Raw genomic sequence first — 14856 nt, 5'->3', positions numbered from 1 at the left:
AGATGATTGGATTAGGAGGATGTGGTATATAGGCACAATGGAATACTACTCAGCCATAAAAAAGAATGACATAATGCCATTCGCAGCAACATGGATGGAACTAGAGAATCTCATACTGAGTGAAATGAGCCAGAAAGACAAAGACAAATACCATATGATATCACTTATATCTGGAATCTAATAGATAGCACAAATGAACATCTCCTCAGAAAAGAAAATCATGGACTTGGAGAAAAGACTTGTGGCTGCCTGATGGGAGGGGGAGGGAGTGGGAGGGATCGGGAGCTTGGGGTTATCAGACACAACTTAGAATAGATTTACAAGGAGATCCTGCTGAATAGCATTGAGAACTTTGTCTAGATACTCATGTTGCAACAGAACAAAGGGTGGGGGGAAAAATGTAATTGTAATGTATACATGTAAGGATAACTTGATCCCCTTGCTGTACAGTGGGGAAAAAAAAAAAGAATATGTCATTTCCAATATTTTGATATTATTGAGAACTCTGATTACACATCCTTGATGTTCAAATGAGCCCATCCATGAGTATATTTTCAGAAGTAGAAATATAGTGTAGGCGGCTATAAAGGCTTTTAGTGCTTTTGATACATAATGACAAATTGACCAGATACTTGTTTTTATTATTTGTAGGTATTATGGTTGGTGTTTCCTATTAACCCCACATGTATCTGGTAAACCCATGAGAGAATTGAATCATGTCCTGAAAGCAGCTGAAACTGAAACAATCTCTAATAATGATAATGGGGTGATTGAAGGAGCCACCATAGGAGCAAAGTTCCAAGGAAAAGGGAAGTATGTCTGTTGTCCACAGTTATCCGGCTTCCACAATGTGCTAGGTATATTCATTTGCTGGGGACATATAACAGAGTACCATGGACTGGGTGGCTTAAACAACAAAAATTTATCGTCTCACAGTTCTAGAGGCTGAAAGTTCAAAATCAAGGTGTGGGAAGAGTTAGTTCCTTCTGAGAATTGTGAGGGGAGGATCTATTCTGGGCTTCTCTCCTCGGCTTGTAAATGGCTATCTTCTCATGTTTCTTCATGTCATCTCTCAAGGTGTGTCTGTCCCTGTGTCTAAATTTCTCCCTTTCTAAAGATAACAGTCACATGTGATGATGAGGTCACTCCAATGACCTCTCTTTAGCTTGATTACCTCTGTAAAGACCCAATTTCCAAACAGGGAAACTTTAAGGTACTAGGGGTTAGAATTTCAACACAAAAACATTTGTTTTGCTTGGGGCAGAGGAAGAGGAGAGGAGGAGAACACAATTCAACCCATAACACTAGGTAAACCCAAATAAGAGAACACTGGCTTTCTTGATCTCAGCACCAGTATTATACACTAGCATATCATAGTCACATAAATTTTAAAGCAGTTGAATATCTGATTAAGAAATATAGATAAGATCAAAAAACCAAAGATAGCAACCTGAAATTTCTCAAGAATAACAGAAATAGAAAAGAAAGAGCACTTTCTGCCTTATATGTAGAAGACTTAACACCAACGTTTTCTAGTTTTGAAGGCTCTCTTGCCTCCAGGTACCCAGTGCTGTCTGTCACTCTTGATCAAAAATTCTCAGATGAAGACCCCATGGATTTTCCATTGGTAAAAATCCTCTGGCCATACATTTTAGACAAACTATCCCAAGTTAGCTTTCAAAATATCCCCTACTGAGGGTGTCATACAAGTTTCATTTTCTTTTTCTCTTTAAACATCACATCTCTGCATGGGCTCTTTAACACTAAAATGGGCAGTTCATGTGTGGCAAAACCTCGTCTACAAGGAAAAGATGGGCTGGGTGTCCCATGGGGAGAAAGAATTCTGTTTACTTTTTTCGGTTTTGTAACTTGCCTCGTTGGAAATTATCCTGGAGATATATTCTTCTTTGTAGCTGAAATATTACAGCTTGTAGGATTTATGTTAAGAGTCTTGTTTCACAGCAGGTTGTGCTAGCTCTTAGGCACTGGATTTGGAGATTAGGCATGACTTTAGTCCTGTATTACATGAGAACCTTGTGATGTGGAATTTCTCATGGAAAGCCACACTCCGATACAATGTGTCATGGCATATTATCTTCGCAAGAGTATTTTCTCTTCACCAAACTGTGATTGTAACCTTTTCTCTGTCGGGTTGTCTGTGCCCTCTCCCTGTGTCTCAAACTCCTAAGATAATATTTGGGGTTGTCAGAAGACTAGCCACCCAGTTAAAGGGGGAAAGGAGATATTGGAATGCTTTATTCTGGCTTTGCTTTCCTGCAAGTGACAGGTTTTCTTCTGTGGGATTTATGTTATTGTTTTAGAAAATTATACTCATTTAAATCCAAACCTAGTTAAAGCAAGTAAAATATGACCCTGTTACTTCTCACTCATGTAGCAATGATTCTGAATAACAGTGTAATATCCCTCATATGCATGTTAACTATGTTGGAAGCTCTTTCACCTCTGACCACAAACCCACTCGATTTTGCAAGTTGAATAGCTTTGAGTAAGGTCAGTGCTAGGATGGGAACCTCCAAAGAAAACCCAGATGTCTCAGAGATGAAAGCAGGATTTTAAGTAAGTTTCATCATGTCCCTAATACAGTAGAGGAAAATCCCTGCAACCATCATTACAGAAAGCCTTTTCATTATGCACTTCTCTGCTTAAAATGTGCAGGTGACGCATCCCCTGGTCAATGCGGATCTACATCAGTGGTGTGTTGGAACCTATGGCACTGCCTCACACACAAAAAAATTCCTGTGACCTTTCAGGAATTTTGTGAGCCAGTTGTTAGTCACAGTTAACAGTAAAAATTAAAGTACATAAAGTTACAGTTAAATAAATTATATTAAAAATAAAGTTGATAAATACTCAGAACTCATCACTTGTTAATTATTACTATATTTTACTATTATCGGATCTTGAGCTTCCACCTGAATCTGAATGGTAGAAACTTCATCATGGTCTCCTGCTACACATTTCTTCCCAACTCTGCATTCACTGACCTCACACTGGTAGCTTGAAATCAGTCACTGTGTAGTTACATTATAGAAACCTGCAAATGCTACAAAGGAGGGCTCCCCTACCTGATCCAGCTGTTGGACACTTACTGGTGTCTTCCTCTCTGCATTTGTCACAGAAGAGAAGAATCCTCCTCTAACCGCTATGCAATGTTCCGTATTTTTTCTCTCCTGATTTCTTCAATCTGCTTGTCGTGTCCTAGAAATAGAGTACATATGTCATTACACTCAACTGGGACAGAAGTGTGGCATCAGGTCCTGAGCTGAGAAGAGCCCAGTTCCTGATTGGGTTTAGGGACCTGAGCATTTTTGCTCTGACAGGAAAGAGGCACTTGGCGATAGGGTTAGTAGGGGGTAGTGGTTTTGAACCAGGAAGAGAAGGAAGTCAACTTGGGGCTGTTGTAGGTATCAGAGGGAATGCAAAGAGAATTCTAGAATAACAACACCAGCTCTGACGCTGCATGACTACACAGCAGCTTAGAACAAGGTCATGCATGCTATCTTTAAAAACATTTTTTTTTTTTGTATTTTGTCTTTTTAGAACTGCACCCATGGCATATGCAGGTTCCCAGGCTAGAGGTCTAATTGTAGCTACAGCTACCAGCCTACGCCAGAACCCCAGCAATGTGGGATTTAAGCCACATCTGTGACCTACACAACAGCTCACAGCAAGGCTGGATCCTTAACTCACTGAGGGAGGCCAGGAATTGAACCGCATCCTCATGGATCCTAGTTGGGTTCATTAACCGCTGAGCCATGAAGGGAACTGCAATAAAAATAATCTTAAAAATACAGTGTGGAGAGTTTTTTATGAAATACATTTATTCTTTACTCTGAAATACATTTGTTCCTTATTCTGGGATCGGGGTTAACATCACAAGAATAATAGAGACAACTTGATTAAAAGCATGAAACTATTACCCTGTATACATAGGTAGTTTATATCTTATATTTTGTTTCAAATTCCACTTTGTACCCATTTTACCTGCTTGCATTAGGGAATACTTCTTTTTTTAATTTAATGTTGTAAGTGGTGATCGGCTTTTCAGGCTAGACCAAAAAAGGAACTACATCTCAGTATTCTTGGAGTGGAGTCATAGCGTTAACATTGTTAGCCTGATGTCCGAATGGCAGGAGAAGGGGTAGTCTTAGCAGGAATAAAAAAGGGCAGAAGAGACAACAAAAGCATACTCTTTGCTTCTCTTGAGCCAATGGATGGCGCACTAGGAAAATCAGAACCAGTGAAGTCTGCCCCATCCATCCCCTCACTTACTTTATGCCTTGGCCCACAGTATCTGGTATCCCTTCTCAGCAGGCTCCCCTTCCCTCATGGCAGGCTGCCTTCTCCACCATGGTACCTTCAAAGGTTTGTCTGAATTGCCAAAGTGCTCCAAGTTCCAAAAAAAATCCTTATTCCCTCGTGGCTTCGTAGCGCATCTGTCCATTTTTCCAACATGGCTGGCCTCAAGTGCCATTGGACAAGTTTACACAAATGTGTAAATGACTGATAGTCCCTCATTTTGCAGGATCATTTGAATTTTTAGGAATGGATTTTGCAGACATAAGTTACTTCTAAGTGGCGATATATTCTGAAATATAAAAAACAAACAAAAAGATTACAAAAAACCAAGAGAGTAGGAGTCAGGGGAAGAGTGTTGAACAGGAAGGAAAGGGGCACAGAGCACACTGCAAGCTAGTTGCTTAATCCTTTCAAATGTTTGTGTGATTTTCACAAACTGCTCCCTTTGACCCACAGATTTCCCTGAACTGGCCAAACTTGGATTTGAGCTAATCCTTGTTTTGGTAATTGTCTGCTGGTACAAGCAGCCCCGGAATAACAAATGTTTCAAGATTAAACGTTACAATCCTCTACATTTTTTCAGATTCATACTTGAAAAGCTCCACATTTCCCACGAGAGATTTTTATGGGAACTATGGAGCTTCCCGCCAGAGAAGAGGGATGGTATGAGTGTGTATGTATGTATGTGTGTGTGTGTGTGTGTGTGTGTGTGTGTGTGTGCACGTGCACACACAGGTGCTGGAGTAGGTTTCAGATTATGGAAGCATGCGCAAGATATTTATTATTTTGCAAAAAGAGCTCAATATGTAATTAAACATGCAACAGATTCTAGGTTTGCCCAGTTTAGAGCTTAATCAGCTCTAAAATTTGAACTCTGTAATTCCTTCTGTCCAGCTATTCCCTTCTCAGACCGAGGTCTTCTTGCTGTGGTTACTAAATATATACTCCTTTTACAATTCTAATCTAATTGCTGCTTTTTTTCCTAGTTGAAAGGATACTTACACCCAATGCTTTTCAAAAAAACAGGTGTTTTCTGGTGCTTGAATTGCCTTTTGATCTATTGTTCAGTTACCCAGAACCCTCCATTATCATCTCTCAATCAGCCACTACTCATTAACAATAAATACTCATCAATTAGCTATCATTGTTCATCTATAAACCTAAACATCAATGAATGGCCATAAATGTTGATAAACAACTGCCAGGTGTAAACAATAGAAGGGAGCTTGCACAGATGGTGATCATTGTGGGTCAAATCTTTGTCTTGCACTCATGGTGGGTGGGGAGCCATGCAAAACACAGAAAGCAACATGGCTCCTGACCTTGAGGAACTGAGAAATTAAAAAAATAAGAGTGCATCTCTCATTTCACCACAGGGAACTTCATCAGAGAAAGGGGGAGAAATCTCAGCAATTTGAGCAAAAGTCAGAGAGAAGTGTTTCTGAGACAGAAATTGTGCCTCTGTTTGGGCTTAGCTGAAAGGCAATAGAGTTACTACTTGCCACTTATATTTTCAGGTAGGTGGCACCTGCTTACTTTTTCATTCTAGAGCACTATTGTCTGATAGAAATTTTATATGAGCCACATGTGTACTTTGAGATGTTCTAGTACCCACACTTAAAAAACACAAAAAAACAGGTGAAACAAATTTTAATTATATATTGTCACCAAATATGTTCAAAATATCTTTTCAATCTGTAATTAAATAAAAATTAATAATTGGATAGTTTTCTTTTTTCTTTTTCTTTTCCTTTTTTTTTTTTTTTTTTTATGGCCACACTGGCGGCATAAGGAAGTTCCCACACTAGGGGTCGAATTGGAGCTGCAGCTTCTGGTCTACGCCACAGCCACAGCAACTCAGCATCCCAGCCTCATCAGCGACTTACACCACAGCTCATGGCAATGCCAGATCTTCAACCCACTGAGTGGGGCTAGGGATCACACGCATATCCTCATGGACACTAGTCGGGTTTGTTACTGCTGAGCCACAACAGGAACTCTCTAATTGGATAGTTTATACCACCCCCCCCCCCCCGCAACACACACACTAAGTCTTCAAAATCAGTGTGTATTTTACATGGACCAATTCAGACTAGCAACATTTCAAGTGCTTGATAGCCACATGTGAGTAGTGGCTACCTGCAGGGCAGTGAAGGTCCAGAACATTCCACTCCAGAGAGTGCCCTATGTTACTAAAGCTCATATTTACTGAGGAAGGGAGACTCACTTTCTGATTCCCTCTCCACCTCCTACAGTCCGACATCTGCTGGAGGCAGGAAAGAAACAGGGTAAATCATGATGAAAGTTTTCCAAGGAGCAGTTTAGCAATGCTTGGTATCACTATGCAGTCCTCAGGGACAGAAGAGAGTCCTTGGTCAAAGCAGACTTTCTTAATGATGGATCAGAAGAATTCCCTGCATTCTAGGGAGTCTGATTTATGTTTCTGCATGCTCATCGCCCATGAGCCTGCCCTGGTTTTTTGCAGTCTCTTCTGGTTTGGATTGAGAGGAATTCTCTGATCCATACTATCTTCCTTATCTTTCCTATCCATGTCTACCAAAGATAATTCAGCCTAGAAGAATTTCCTTCTGTCTCTGGTCCTCTTTAAAATGCCAAGGCTTGGCTTCCAAGGGTGTGTAACTGATAACAATAGCTTCCACCTCTCTGGTGTTTGGCCCTTTCAAAACAATCTCAGCGGTGCTATGGTGGCTTATCCTCACCTACCTTTGTTAGGACTGGCACTGTGATAAAGAATCCAGGTTTCTGAAAAATCTCAGTGATTTGGTGAGTAGTTTCTGGCAGAGGTTTTCAAGTTTAAAGTGGATGGGAAGCTATGAGGATGTTTGTTACTGCTGATGCAGGGCATCTAGCCCTGAGAGGTTTGTGCAGAGCTCCATTTTTAAGAAGCAATGCAGGTAATTCTGAGTCAGGTGGCTTGGTACTCTTCTGCTTAGAAATACTAGTGGGTACTAGAACCCAGGTTCCTACACATGGAGGTCACTGCTTTGTGTCCTCAGCTGTGCTACATTAGAAAGTAATGCAATAAGTCACTTGCACTTTCATAGGAAATCATATTGCAAATCCTTTTTGCCCATCAGAAGGTTTCCCTGGCAACATAATATTCTGTGTCCTTTTGGGAAAAGGAGATGCTGGAAAGTTTTTTTTTTTTTAAGATAAAAAGGATGTATAGAAGCTAAATAAAAATGGAATATCACCTAGGGTGATACTAGGTTTGCCGCTAATTTATCTTTCTTCCTTATCCTTGCTAGTCTTTTTTTTTTTCTTTTATTAATATCAGTACTTAATTACTAAGGCTCTCTGTATTTTATTTTATTTTATTTTATTTTGTTTTTTGCCTTTTGTCTTTTGAGGGCCGCCCCTGTGGCATATGGAGGTTCCCAGGCTAGGGGTCCAATCGGAGCTACAGCTGCCAGCCTATGGCACAGTCACAGCAACACCAGATCTGATCCCCATCTGTGACCTATACTACAGCTCACGGCAACACTGGATCCCTAACCCACTGAGTGAGGCCATGGATGGAACCTGCCACCTCATGGTTCCTAGTCGGATTCGTTTCCGCTGCGCTACAACGGGAACTCTGGTAAGGCTCTCTTTAGGTAAGTAAGAAAATACAGATAAAACAAAAAGAAAGTTACCCACAGAGCTATCATTTAAAAATGTTTTCTTCTTTTTTCACAAAATGGATTCCTAAATAAAGATAAATTCTGTTTGTCTCTGCCTTTTTCTCCCTCCATTTTAATCTTACAATTCATTTTAAGTTTAAAAATGTCTTCATTCACATGATTATTGCTTTTAATGATTGTTTCTTCTCTAGGTTGGAACTTTAAATTTTGTTTTTTGTTTTTCGTTTTTTTTTGTTTTTGTTTTTGTTTGTCTTTTTGTCATTTCTAGGGCCGCTTCCTGCGGCATATGGAGGTTCCCAGGCTAGGGGTCAAATCAGAGCTGTAGCCGCCGGTCTACTCCACAGCCACAGCAACATGGGATCCGAGCCTCATCTGCGACCTACACCATAGGTCATGGAAATGCTGGATCCTTAACCCACTGAGCAAGGCCAGGGATCGAACCCACAACCTCATGATTACTAGTCGGATTCATTAACCACTGCCATGACGGGAACTCCTAAAGTTTTTTTTTTTTTTTTTGATAGACCTTATTTATTTATTTAGAACAGTTTTAGGTTCACAGCTAAACTGAGAGAAAGGTACAGAACTTTCCCATACACCCCCTGACCTCACACATGGATAGCTGCCCCCATTATCAACATTCCTCCCAGTGGTACATTTGATACAACTGATGAACCTACACATCATAATCACTCAAAGTCCATAGTTTACATCAGGGTTCACACTTGCAGTTGTGTACTCTTTAGGTTTGAGAAAACATATAACAACATGTATCCACTATTACAGTGTCATACAGAGGAGTTTCACTGCTCCCCAAATCCTCTATGCTCTCTATCCATTCCTCCCTCTCCTGGTACCTAGCAACCACTGATCTTTTCACCATCTCCAGTTTTTATTTTTCCAGACTGTCATACAGTTGGACTCATACTCTATGTATCCTCTCAGATTTTTCTTTTCCTTTCTTTCTTCCTTCACATCTTCTTCCTCCTCCACTGTTTCCCCCCTCTATTTTTTGGGGGGGCTATTATGAAGAGTTCGTGAATGTGCTTGTCCTTATGCATTTGCCTTTGTGGATATGAATCTTTTTCTCTAGGTTAGATACCAAAAAGTAGAATCACTGTCACAGAGTAAACATAGTATTTTTTTAAATAGATAGTGTCAAATTTGTCTTCCAAAGTAGGTATACCAAGTTAGCTTCCTATCAGCAATATATATCTATATTTTCAGAAACTTGACAAAACTTAACATTAGAAAAATGTAAAAATTTTGAGTCACATGAATGAAAAATAGCATATTGTTTTGAGTTTCTCAGATAAGTAGTGAGGTTAAGCATCTTTTCAATGTTTATTAGCTAAACAAACATTTATGTACAACTATTTGATTATATTCTCAGGAAAATTCTTGCTTGGTCAAAAGGCTTTTGTTTTAAGGCTTTTAGAACAGGTTTTGAAATTTCCTTCTAAAAATTTTGTAATTTATATTGTCAAAACCATGTTAAATTATCTATTTTCCACAGTCTCACAAAATTGCATTATTCATTTTAATCTTTGCCACGTAGACAAACAAAAAGTGTCCTTGTTTTAATTGTTCATTTCTTTGATTATTGGCAAGGTTAAATATTTTTTCTTTTTTTTTTTTGTCTTTTCAGGGCTGCACATGCTGCATATGGAGGTTCCCAGGCTAGGGGTTGAATTGGAGCTGTAGCCACCGGCCTATGCCACAGCCACGGCAATGCCAGATCTAAGCTGCATCTGCGACCTACACCACAGCTCACGGAAATGCTGGATCCTTCATCTACTGAAGCAAGGCCAGGGGTTGAAACTACATCTTCATGGATACTAGTCAGATTCATTTCCTCTGAGCCACAACGAGAATTCCCTATTTTTTCTTTTTAAAAAACGTGTCCATATATCTCCTAGAGATCACAGTTTATAACTTTAGCCAACTTTAATATTGGGCATTCTTTTTCTTATTAACTCACTGTCATATAATTTACAAATGTCTTCCCAGTTTAACATCTCTTAACTTTGCTTACAGTAGCTTAGTTAACTACACATATTTTAAAAATTTTTAAGCATTTAAATCTAACATATTTTCAGCTTTCTCTTTTTTGGGGGCCACACCCATGGCATGTATAAGTTCCTGGGCCAGGGATTGAACCAGTGCCACAGCAACAATCTGAGCCACAGCAATAACAATGCTAGATCCTTAACCGGCTGAGCCACACAGGAACTACTGCTTTCTCTTTTAATAGCTTTAATTTCTTATCTCAAAATGTATATTCATTATGAAAAATTGTTAAAGTGCAAATAAATTTAAAAAGTAAAACCGGAGTTCCCGTTGTGGCTTAGTGGAAACAAATCTGACTAGTATCCATAAGGATGCAGGTTCAATCCCTGGCCTTGCTGAGTGGGTTAAGGATCCAGCATTGCAGTGAGCTGTGGTATAGGTTGAAGACATGGCTTGGATCTGTTGTTCTTGTGGCTGTGGTGTAGACCACTGGCTACAGCCCTGATTGGACCCCTAGCCTGGGAACCTCCACATGCCGTGGGTGTGGCCCTAAAAAGACAAAAAAAAAAAAAAAGACCCCCCCAAAAAAAGAAGGAAAGAAAGTAAAAACCAAAGTAATTTTACTATATAGAGATAAGAATTATTAATATTTTGAAGTATATCCCTCCAAATTATTTCTATACATATGTAATATTCACACATGTTTTTCTTAAAGAAGAAAGAGTAATTTAGGAGTTCCTGTTGTGGCACAGTGGGTTAAGAATCTGGCATTACCATGGCTGTGGTATAGGTCACAGCTGTGGCTCAGATTAATCCCTGAACTGGGAAATTCCATATGCTGTGGGTGTGGTCAAAAAATAAAATTAAAAAAAAAATTAGAAAGAATCACTTAGAACATATCATTATATAGCCAAGACATGGAAACAATTAAGAAGATTAAGAAGATGTGGTACATATACATATATACAATGGAATAGTAACCACTCAGCCATAAAAAGAATGAAATAATGCCATATGCAGCAATATGCAAATACCAAGTCATACTAAGTGACATTTCACTTAGAGAAATAGAGATTCTCATACTAAGTGAAGTAAGTCAGAAAGAGAAAGATGAATACAATATCATATAACTTTTATGTGGAATCTAAAATATGAGCCTATCTACAAAATAGGAATAGACTCACAGACACAGAAAACAGACTTGTGGTTGCCAAGGGGGAGGGAAAGGGAGAGAGAGCAGGATGGACAGGGAGTTTGTGGTTAGTAGATGCAAACTATTACATCTAGAATGAACAAGCAATGAGGTCCTCCTCTATAGCACAGGGAAATATATTCACTCTCTTGGGATAGACCATGATGAAAGATAATATATGAAAAGGAATATACGTGTGTGTGTGTGTGTGTGTGTGTGTGTGTATAAAACTGAGTTATTTTGCTGTGCAACAGAATTTGGTACAGCATTGTAAATCAATGACACTTTAATAAAAAATAAATTAAAAAGAACAAGAAAACAGCAAAAAACTAAAATGAAGACTATAAAAATGGTCTGTGGCAGAAAAAAGAACATACTATTGTAATTTTAAAATCTTAAACTACATTAAATGTTATTAAGAATTATAAGTTATAATACTATGTGGTATTATATTGGAGGATGTACCATCATTTAGTCAGCCAATCTTCCATTTTTCAATATTTAGATTGTTTCCAAATATGATTAGTTTTGAAAGAGAATCTCTCTGGGTTCCTTCATGGGAAAAGCAATCTTTCATACACTCTTTCCAAGGGGAGAAAGTGCAGTCTTTCTACAAATGTCAATTCATTCTAGGAGTGAAGATTTACATTATCCTGTTAAATAGAACGATTATAGTTCCTTCCCTTTAGGCTCAGTCTTGGTTCTGGAAATCCTAAAAGTAAGGTGAATGCGTTGGGTGTCATGCTTCCGCCACATTCTCCAAGTCCTCAGTTAGCAGGTCCTGGCCATCTACCTGAATGGTGGCTTCTAGAAGTGTGCACTGCCAACAGGCACATGATAAAATGCTCAACATCACTAATTATTAGACAAATGCAAAGCAAAACCACAGTGAGCTACCACCTCACATCAGTCAGAATGGCGATCATTAATAAGTCCACAAATAACAAATGTTGGAGATGGTGTGGAGAAAAGGGAACCCTCCTACACTAGTGGTGGGAATGTAAATTGGTACAATCACAATGGAAAACAGTATGGTTCCTCAGAAAACTAAATATAGAACTACCATAGGATCTAGCAATCCCACTCTTGGGCATATATCCAGACAAAATTTTCATTCAAAAAGATATATGAACCCCAATGTTCACTGTAGCAATATTTGCAATAGCCAAGACATGGAAAGACCCTAAATGTCTATTGCCAGAAGAATGGATTAAGAGGATGTGGTACACATATACAATGGAATACTCTTAGCCATAAAAAAGGACAAAATAATGCCATTTGCAGCAATATGGATGGAACTAGAGATTCTCATACTAAGTGAAGTAAGTAAGAAAGAGAAAGACAAATGCCATATGATATCACTTATAGGTGGAATTTAATACAGGAAACAAATGAACCTATCTACAGCACAGAAACAAACTCATGGGCATGGAGACAGACTTAGTAGAAAAAGAATGTGTATATATATATATCTATAGATGCATATATATGTATATATATATGTATCTATATATGTATCTATAGATACATATATATGTATGACTGGGTCACTTTGCTACACAGCGAAAATTGACAGAACATTGTAAATCAACTATAATAAAATAAAAAAAAAATAGAATGTGCACTGCCCACCAACCTGCACAGTTGTAGGTGGTGGCCCTGTTCAGGTGTGGCTTGTCCATTGGACCATTAGGCCTAGGGCTCAAAACAGATGGGATTTGTACCTTTTGGGTAAATCTACTGAGCATGGTTCTCCAACTTCGGCACACATCACAATCATCCGAGGGCGCTTGTCTAAATACAGACAGCTGGACCCCACTCTCACAATTCCTGATTTAGTAGGTCTGGGAGGGGACCTGAGAATTTGCATTTCTGACAAGTTCCTACGTGATGTGGATGCTGCTGTCTGAAGACCACACTTTGAGAAGCAGTTTTAGACACTCTCCCTCCAAACCATCACATTACATTCACTTCCCTCCTTAAGCCCCTTTTATGGTTTCCTCCTGTCTACAGGACAAAGTCCAGACTGCTTGGCAAGGCACGCATGGCTTTTATGATCTGGCCCTGAGCTGCTTCCTCTCCAGACTCACTCTTCACACTTGGCCCCAGGAAGCTGACCTGGGTGGACTCTATCAACAGGTTTTGTGCTCTGTACCTCCTGGGTCAGCTGACAGGAGACTGGAGGGTGGGAGGAAAGCAGTCACAATATTTTCCCCCTGGGTTTCTTTCCTTCAAGGTTTGGCAGTGGCTACGTTCCTCTACCTATATCCAAACCGACTGGGTTCTTTTCTGCAGCTGCAGTGTTTCCTGATTTCTGGTTATTTTCCCCTCCTTTGGACCGTCAGCCTGGGGAACACAATGACTTTCTGGTGTAGTTTGTCCCAGGGGAGTCTCACTGTCCCTTTTGGGTTCCTTTAACTTTGCACGCACTTCTATGGACAATCTCTTATCACATTCTCTTTAATTACCCCCTTCTGATTATTCCTTCTCTTTCCTGCTGAGACTCTGGCTGATTCTGACCCTCATTTTATTTCCAGTCTCATTTCCCACTAATCTCTTTCGAGGCAGGAACTGACCACACATTCCCCAAATACCGTGTAGTTCAGAATTCCTTGCTTGTTCCTCTGGCTGAAAAGTCCTTTTAGCTTTCTCTCTACAGAAAAAGTACTCCTCATCCTTTAATCTGTACATCAAATGTCAAATTCTTTTTTTTTGTTTGTTTGTTTTTTTAGGGCCACAACCATGGCGTATGGAAGTTCCCAGGCTAGGGGTTGAATCAGAGCTGCAGCTGCCAGCCACAGTCACAGCCACAGCAATGCCAGATTGAAGCTGCGTCTGTGGTCTACATCACAGCTCATGGCAGGCAATGGCAACACCAGATCCTTTAACCCACTGAACAAGGCCAAGGATCAAACCTGCATCTTTATGAATCCTAGTCGGGTTTGTTACCACTGAGCCATGATATTAACTCCCAAATGTGAAATTCTTCATAAAAATTTTCCCTTCTCGAAAGAGTTCCCATTGTGGCTCAGTGGTTAATAATGAATCTGACTAGGAACCATGAGGTTGCAGGTTTGATCCCTGGCTTTGCTCAGCGGGTTAAGGATCCGGTGTTGCCATGAGCTGTGGTGTAGGTCACAGATGCGGCTCGAATCCCTCATTGCTGTGGCTGTGGTGTAGGCCGGCGGCTACAGCTCTGATTTGAACCCTAGCCTGGGAACCTCCATATGCCGCTGGTGCAGCCCTAGAAAGACAAAAAAAAAAAAAAAAAAAGAAAAAAAAAAAGAAAAAAAAATTGCCTTCTCATTCAAACATACTCTATATTTTTGAGACTTTTAAAAATATACAGACATATTGAGAGATACACTAGACATACCACAAAATTCACTCAAAGTGTATAGTTCAGTGGCTTTTAGAATATTCCCAGAGTTATGCAACCATCACCACAATCTGATTTTAGAATATGTCAACACCCCTGAAAGAAACTCTGTGCCCTTAGCAATCACTACCTATTCCTCTCAGCCCACTAATTGACTTTCTCTGTGGTTTTGCCTATTCTGGACATTTCACATGAATGGAATCATACAGTAAGTGATCTTCCAGAACTGGCTTCTTTTGCTTAGTTTTAAGGCTCATTCTTGTTGTAGTATGCATCACTACTTCATTCCTTTTTATGGCCAAATAGTATTT

Source organism: Sus scrofa, chromosome 1, assembly GCF_000003025.6.
Source record: "Sus scrofa isolate TJ Tabasco breed Duroc chromosome 1, Sscrofa11.1, whole genome shotgun sequence".
Lineage (NCBI taxonomy): Eukaryota > Metazoa > Chordata > Mammalia > Artiodactyla > Suidae > Sus > Sus scrofa.
The sequence above is the reverse complement of the archived record's forward strand: the minus strand, read 5'-3'. Positions refer to the sequence as shown.